The sequence below is a fragment of the Sinocyclocheilus anshuiensis genome, unplaced genomic scaffold (genome assembly GCF_001515605.1).
Source record: "Sinocyclocheilus anshuiensis isolate Anshui unplaced genomic scaffold, SAMN03320099.WGS_v1.1 scaffold2305, whole genome shotgun sequence".
Classification (NCBI taxonomy): Eukaryota; Metazoa; Chordata; class Actinopteri; order Cypriniformes; family Cyprinidae; genus Sinocyclocheilus; species Sinocyclocheilus anshuiensis.
This window is the reverse complement of record NW_015552535.1, coordinates 186013-192959: the sequence shown is the minus strand read 5'-3', so window position 1 is coordinate 192959 and position 6947 is coordinate 186013. Positions and strand designations below refer to the sequence as shown.

Here is a 6947-nt window from a genome sequence, read left to right as displayed (position 1 = left end):
ATGTATTGTTGGCTATTGCTACAAATATACCCCAGCGACTTAAGACTGCTTTTGTGCTGCAGGGTCACATATGAGGACGTCTTCAGCCGTCATATCTGTAATATCATAGTTATGTAACTTGAAAGAAAAGGTCACTTTAACTAGCTGAAAATAAAGTAGACTGAATACAGTTAGCGCATCTACTTTTTTTTTGTTAAGTAGCTTGTAGTATAGATCATCCTCATGCAAGGAATATTAAAACAACATCTATGTATTTTCAAGTGTAAAGAGTCATCTTATACTGTGAAAATTTTGCATTATAAATAAAAGTAAAATATTATTTGGATTTTTTTTAATGTTACATTACTGATATATTATTTATTTTAATTGTTTATTTAATCAACATTTTATTTATTAAATTATTATAATCAAATTATGTTTATTTATTTAGTTTAATCTTATTGTTATTATTTATTTTTACACTATTTTTCTTTAATATTTTCTACAGACCCCAGTTTGAAATCAGGGTTATTATCATTAACTAAAACTAAAACCATACTAAATAAATAAATAAATAAAAATTGTTACTTGAAATATAATGCATGTTAACAGAAATAAAATGAGTGAGTGAGAACATTAATGTAATTTCAACATATAAAGTCATTGATTTAGCCATCAAATCCATACTACTGTAGTTTGTGTGTAAAATATTATGAGTAAAATGTAATTTTGCAAATATATGAGGTTTTTCACGTGACATTATTGTTTATTTTCTACAAAAAAAATAATAAAAGTGTTATTTATTTGTTTAATCAAATTTAATCTTATTTTTATCATTTATTTAGTAACAATACATTTAGATCAGAGTTATTATTAACTAAAACTAAAACCATAAAAACTGTCATTACTTGTAATAAAATAAATAATAATAGCCTAATCTTTTGTTATCCTCGCAGCGCGTCAGTTATTTGGTCATTATTGCGGGGTAAATTAATTGTAATTTTTAAATGTTAAAAGTTACTTCATAATAATAGTAACAGGCCTACATTAATTGGAAATGCTAAATATCTTTATATATATATATATATATATATATATTACAAAAAAGGCAAACAAAATGACTAAAACTTGATGTAAAATTAAAATGAAAAGAAAAAATATACAAAATAAATATTAAACTATAATAGTATATAAATGATACTAAAATAACTTCAAATAAATATTCACTAGAACACAATGATGAGAGCGAGTGAGAGCATTAATCTGTGGTCTTGTGTTTCTGATCGTCCTGATCCTCGTGCTCTTGTTGATCATCAGATGAACTGAAGCGCGGCTCGTGGCTCTCGAAGGCGAGTCATTTTGTTAATGAAACACTGAGATGAGTGAAAAGCCGCAGATCAACAAAGAGCTGTTTAATTCCACCCCGCGTCTCTGGGCTTTAATCTTAAGTGGCGCAATTAATCAGCGGCGTGTCGATCGCCCGCAAAGGCCACGACTCGCGATCTAGAGCATAATCTTCAGACGGGCCGCCTGATTCCTCTGAGCTAATGACTTAAACCAATTAATTTCCTGACCTTCATTGTTTTAGATGAGCACTATTTCATTAGTCGCCACCCCAACGGTCCTGCTCCAATTCACCCGCCATCTCGATACAGAACACACACACAAAAACCTCCATCAGAGCATGAAAATCTATTAGCAATGCAAGACAATCTGCTTCAGTGTCAGAGCGAACCTGCACACAAATGAGGCCCGTGACTGATGTTTCTACAGGAAAAACATCTGTTTTATCATGTTTATCATGTTTATCATGCATTTGCTGTCGAGTTTCAAACCCATCAGTAACACTCTACAATAAAGTTAAAAAAGGTTTAAAAATATATATATTTTACAATAAAAATACACTATTTTGCTTGGAACCATATGCTTCAATGGCATCTTAGGGCTAGATGTTAACTCAGGAAAATAAAATAAAAATATAAAGTAAAACATGAATAAAATTAAATTATAAAAAATTAAATTAAATTATACAAAATTAAATTAAATTATAAAAAATAAGATTAAATGAAACATAAAAAATATCAAATTAAATAATATTTAAAAAAAAACATAACTAATATTAAATATTATAAAAAATAAAATGCAATTATAAAAAAATAAAACATGAATAAAATAAAATTATAAAAAATAAAATAAAATTATTTAAAATAAAAATTACAAAGTAAAATTATACAAAATTTAAAATTGAATCAGAAATTAAATAAAACGAAACAAGAAATGAATAAAATAAAACTATAATAAATAAAATAAAATAAAACAAAACAAAAATTATGAAATCAAATAAAATTAGAAAAAATAAAACAAAATAAAAAAAAAATTTATAAATAAAATCAAATTCAATTATAAAATAACAAAAATATAATAGAATAGAATAAATAAAATAAAATGGAGTAAATTAATGTGCAAAAACAGTATGAAAGCAACTGAGAAAGTGAGTGCTCACTACTATGCTGATGATAAGAGGTACATTCAGAGTGTCAGGGCTGTCTTTAGCACACAGGACTAACATCATCATCAGACGGATGGACTGTAGCTCAGATTGAGAGCTCATAGCAGCAGCAGCAGGTCTGTAGAGGAACCCACACAGAAACCGCCATCAGAGCATGAAAATCTATTAGCAATACAAGACAATCTGCTTCGGTGTCACAGTCAACCTGAACACAAATGAGGCCCGTGACTGATGTTTCTACAGGAAAAACATCTGTTTTATCATGTTTATCATGTTTATCATGCATTTGCTGTCGAGTTTCAAACCCATCAGTAACACTCTACAATAAAGTTAAAAAAGGTTTAAAAATATATATATTTTACAATAAAAATACACTATTTTGCTTGGAACCATATGCTTCAATGGCATCTTAGGGCTAGATGTTAACTCAGGAAAATAAAATAAAAATATAAAGTAAAACATGAATAAAATTAAATTATAAAAAATTAAATTAAATTATACAAAATTAAATTAAATTATAAAAAATAAGATTAAATGAAACATAAAAAATATCAAATTAAATAATATTTAAAAAAAAACATAACTAATATTAAATATTATAAAAAATAAAATGCAATTATAAAAAAATAAAACATGAATAAAATAAAATTATAAAAAATAAAATAAAATTATTTAAAATAAAAATTACAAAGTAAAATTATACAAAATTTAAAATTGAATCAGAAATTAAATAAAACGAAACAAGAAATGAATAAAATAAAACTATAATAAATAAAATAAAATAAAACAAAACAAAAATTATGAAATCAAATAAAATTAGAAAAAATAAAACAAAATAAAAAAAAAATTTATAAATAAAATCAAATTCAATTATAAAATAACAAAAATAAAATAGAATAGAATAAAATAAAATAAAATGGAGTAAATTAATGTGCAAAAACAGTATGAAAGCAACTGAGAAAGTGAGTGCTCACTACTATGCTGATGATAAGAGGTACATTCAGAGTGTCAGGGCTGTCTTTAGCACACAGGACTAACATCATCATCAGACGGATGGACTGTAGCTCAGATTGAGAGCTCATAGCAGCAGCAGCAGGTCTGTAGAGGAACCTCAGAGCAGCGTCTGGATCTGGAGCGTGGAGAACGCCAATTACAGCTGTGCTAATGGAGCATCCATCATCCTGGCAGCTGTGTGCAGGTGTGACCACAGACACGCTCCGCTACACCCACAGCAACACCAACAACACCACGACACCGACAGCGACATCTCTCTCCATCCTCCCACTGACAGAGTCACACACGTTTCAATCTGATTCACTTCACTGCTGTCTGCTGTCACTCACCCACATCTACAGACCAGAAGATCACAGACAGAGCATATGTTCAGATGTGATTCAGTCGTTCACATGCATCTGATCAAATCTGGACACTTTATCAAAACCGAACGAGCCAAGCTCAAACTCAACCCGAAAACCATTCCTTCACATGCAACTTTCTTTTCTTTCTTTAAAGGGGTCCTATTATGTTATTTTACAAAGTCTTGATTTTGTTTTGGGGGTGTACTACAACAGGCTCTCATACTAGGTTGTTCGAAAAACACATTATTTTTCACATATTTTGGCTGCAATATAACAAAGAGTGAAAAATTTAAGGGGGTCTGAATACTTTCCGTACCCACTGTATATATTGAATTTATAAATGTGTATGTACATACAGTATACAGTATATATGTATGTGTGTGTGGTTGTGCATACACATATGTAGTTGTTTTTTTGGTGTTTGGCTTACTGTTATGTTAGAGCTTCTGTTGTCCTCATTTGTAAGTCACTTTGGATAAAAGCGTCTGCTAAATGACTAAATAAAATAAATAAATAATTTGTCTGGCATGACCGGGGAACACACTCACTGGTGTCTCTCGTCTGTTATTGGGATGTTCTGGGCTTTTCCTCCATTCTCTTTCAGAGTGAATCTGAGCTGATTTGACGTGACAGAGAGCTGAACTCATCACACACTGCAGGACAACTTCCTCCTCAGAAGGTCGAGGAGGACACTACTTCCCCTCGGTTCTGTTCTTCCTTCTCATTCTCTTTCAATGTCCTTCATACAGAAGAGCATCTGAGTGCCTCCAACTACAGTATCACTCAATATACAAAAGAATAAGGTCCACAATGAATACCCACCACACACCAGATACACATATATATATATATATATATATATATATATTATTCTGACTGCCACTAATATACAAAAAAGAAAAGAAAATGCAGCTAAATAATTTCATTGTCATATATTAAAAATACATTGTAAATACAAAACATAATTATATTTATAAATATTTTAAAATATATTTATTAATATAAAATCTGACCTAAAATGTAAAAAATACTAAATGTATTAAAAATACATTTGTATGTATGTATGCATGTATGTATGTACCAGGAGCACCTTAAAAATGTATTAAAAATATATTAATAAATACATTTATATTTATAAATATTATACATATTTAAAAAATCTAAATACAAATATTTTTAATATACTACTGAAAAAAAGCATATTTGTGGCCAGTAAGGTGTATTTTCGGCGGTAAATTCATTGGCAGAAGTTCATTCTGGCACCTGCAGCGTGTGTGTGTGTGTGTCTCTCTGTGTGTGTGTGTGTGTGTGTGTGTGTGAGTGAGTGAGTGAGTGAGTGGACAGAGAAAGGAAGCATGCTGTAAATGATTTATGACTCTCATTGTGCTGTCACAGGATGCGGGTCAGTCTTGTTAACCTGCAGGCGTCTTTCTCCTGGAGGAAGCAGAGCGTTGTGATGCCCGTCACTGCCCTTGGCTGCTTTCATCAACACACACACACACACACACTGGTCAGCTATCCTTGTAGGGACTCTCCATAGGCGTAATGGTTTTTATACTGTACAAACCGTATTTTCTATCGCTCTACACTGACCCTACACCTAAACCTACCCCTTACAGGAAACTTTCTGCATTTTTACTTTCTCAAAAAAAAATCATTCTGTATGATTTATAAGTTTTTGTACCCATGGAGACCTCAATTTAGGTCTCCACCATGACATGAGTCCCCATGAGTCTGTGTGTATTCAGGTGTAAGTCCCCACCAGGATATACAGTATAAACCTGTACACACTCATACACACACACACACACACACACTCACTCACACACACACACACACACACACACAAAACACGGAAAACACACGCAAGAAAGGAAATCCCAACACTCGTTATAATGACACAACTGATATATCTCTCACACACACACACATACACACACACCGGCTCTGATCCAAAACTAGTGAAGTGACTGTTCATATTAACGCTGCCTAATAAGATAATCTTCTTTTGCATCTACAGTAAGAAAGATATTTTAGGCTGCTTGATTTTCCTAATTCACCCATTAAAACATCTTTTACAGTGCAAATAGATTCTGAACTCATGCAACTTTATTTCCTTTTTTTTTCACCAATGTAAAAATGAGAAGAAATTATATGCATGTTGAACTTCTGCAACAAAACTGATTTTGCTAAACACCAAATGCATGTTAACAATATTTCACAACTGGTTAATTGTCATAATTCTACAGTGGCCGAGAAGTGCAAAACCTCAAAAATCGCAATTCTGAAAACAAATGAACAAATTACAAACGCAAACGCAAATCTAAAAAACAAAATAACAATTCAGAAAACATTATAACAAGTCAGAAAACACAACGACAAATCAGACAAACCAGAAGAGGTAGGTATAGTTTGAGACAGCGTCATTGGTTTGGGATTACTCACCGCTGACTGGACGAGACATCTGTCAATCAACGTATACAGGGACGAACCAGCCGAAGAACAGCAGAGTCGTGGTAGAAAGTTCGGAGATGGTATTAAAGTAGCTCAGTTTAAATGTATTGTATGAATTGCGCTTACTCTGGAATAAAAAATACAGTGTCTATTTACACTTAGTGCAAATAGCCTGCCTTGTTGGCAGAGGCTATGTACAGTAATTCCGCCCTGCAACTGTGATTGGGCTAGTCAACACTTTAAAAGCGACTGTAAATAATCAGCTCCAGTGGCGCAGATGGATAAGCGCGTGTCGTTGGCTTTTTGACGCGATCGACCCGGGTTCGATCCCGCCTTTTGCCGAACTTTTTTTTTCTCCCTTTTCAAATCTCGTATCACATCGTAAAGGCATTTATTTTCAATAAAAATTAAGGAAATAATCAAAAAGTTGAAAATAAAGTATCGGGTAGGGTTAGGGTAGGTGTAGGGAGGGCTTTATTGTACCAATAACGTGGCATCCATTTAATAATTTGAATTAAAATGATAATTTACACAATACGTTATTATTGTATACGGTTTTATAATGTACTACAATACTGAAGTGCAGATAATTGCCACTATTTGCAACAAGTAGTATACTTGATAGTAGAAATCCTGCTATTTTAACA

At 31.7% G+C, this 6947-nt stretch overlaps 1 protein-coding gene across 1 annotated transcript in view; it reads right to left on the bottom strand.

The window, feature by feature from the left end:
* Positions 1-6947, bottom strand: part of LOC107663746 (receptor-type tyrosine-protein phosphatase mu-like) — a 313414-nt gene that overhangs the window by 169036 nt on the left and 137431 nt on the right. The gene's annotated exons all lie outside the window — the stretch shown is intronic.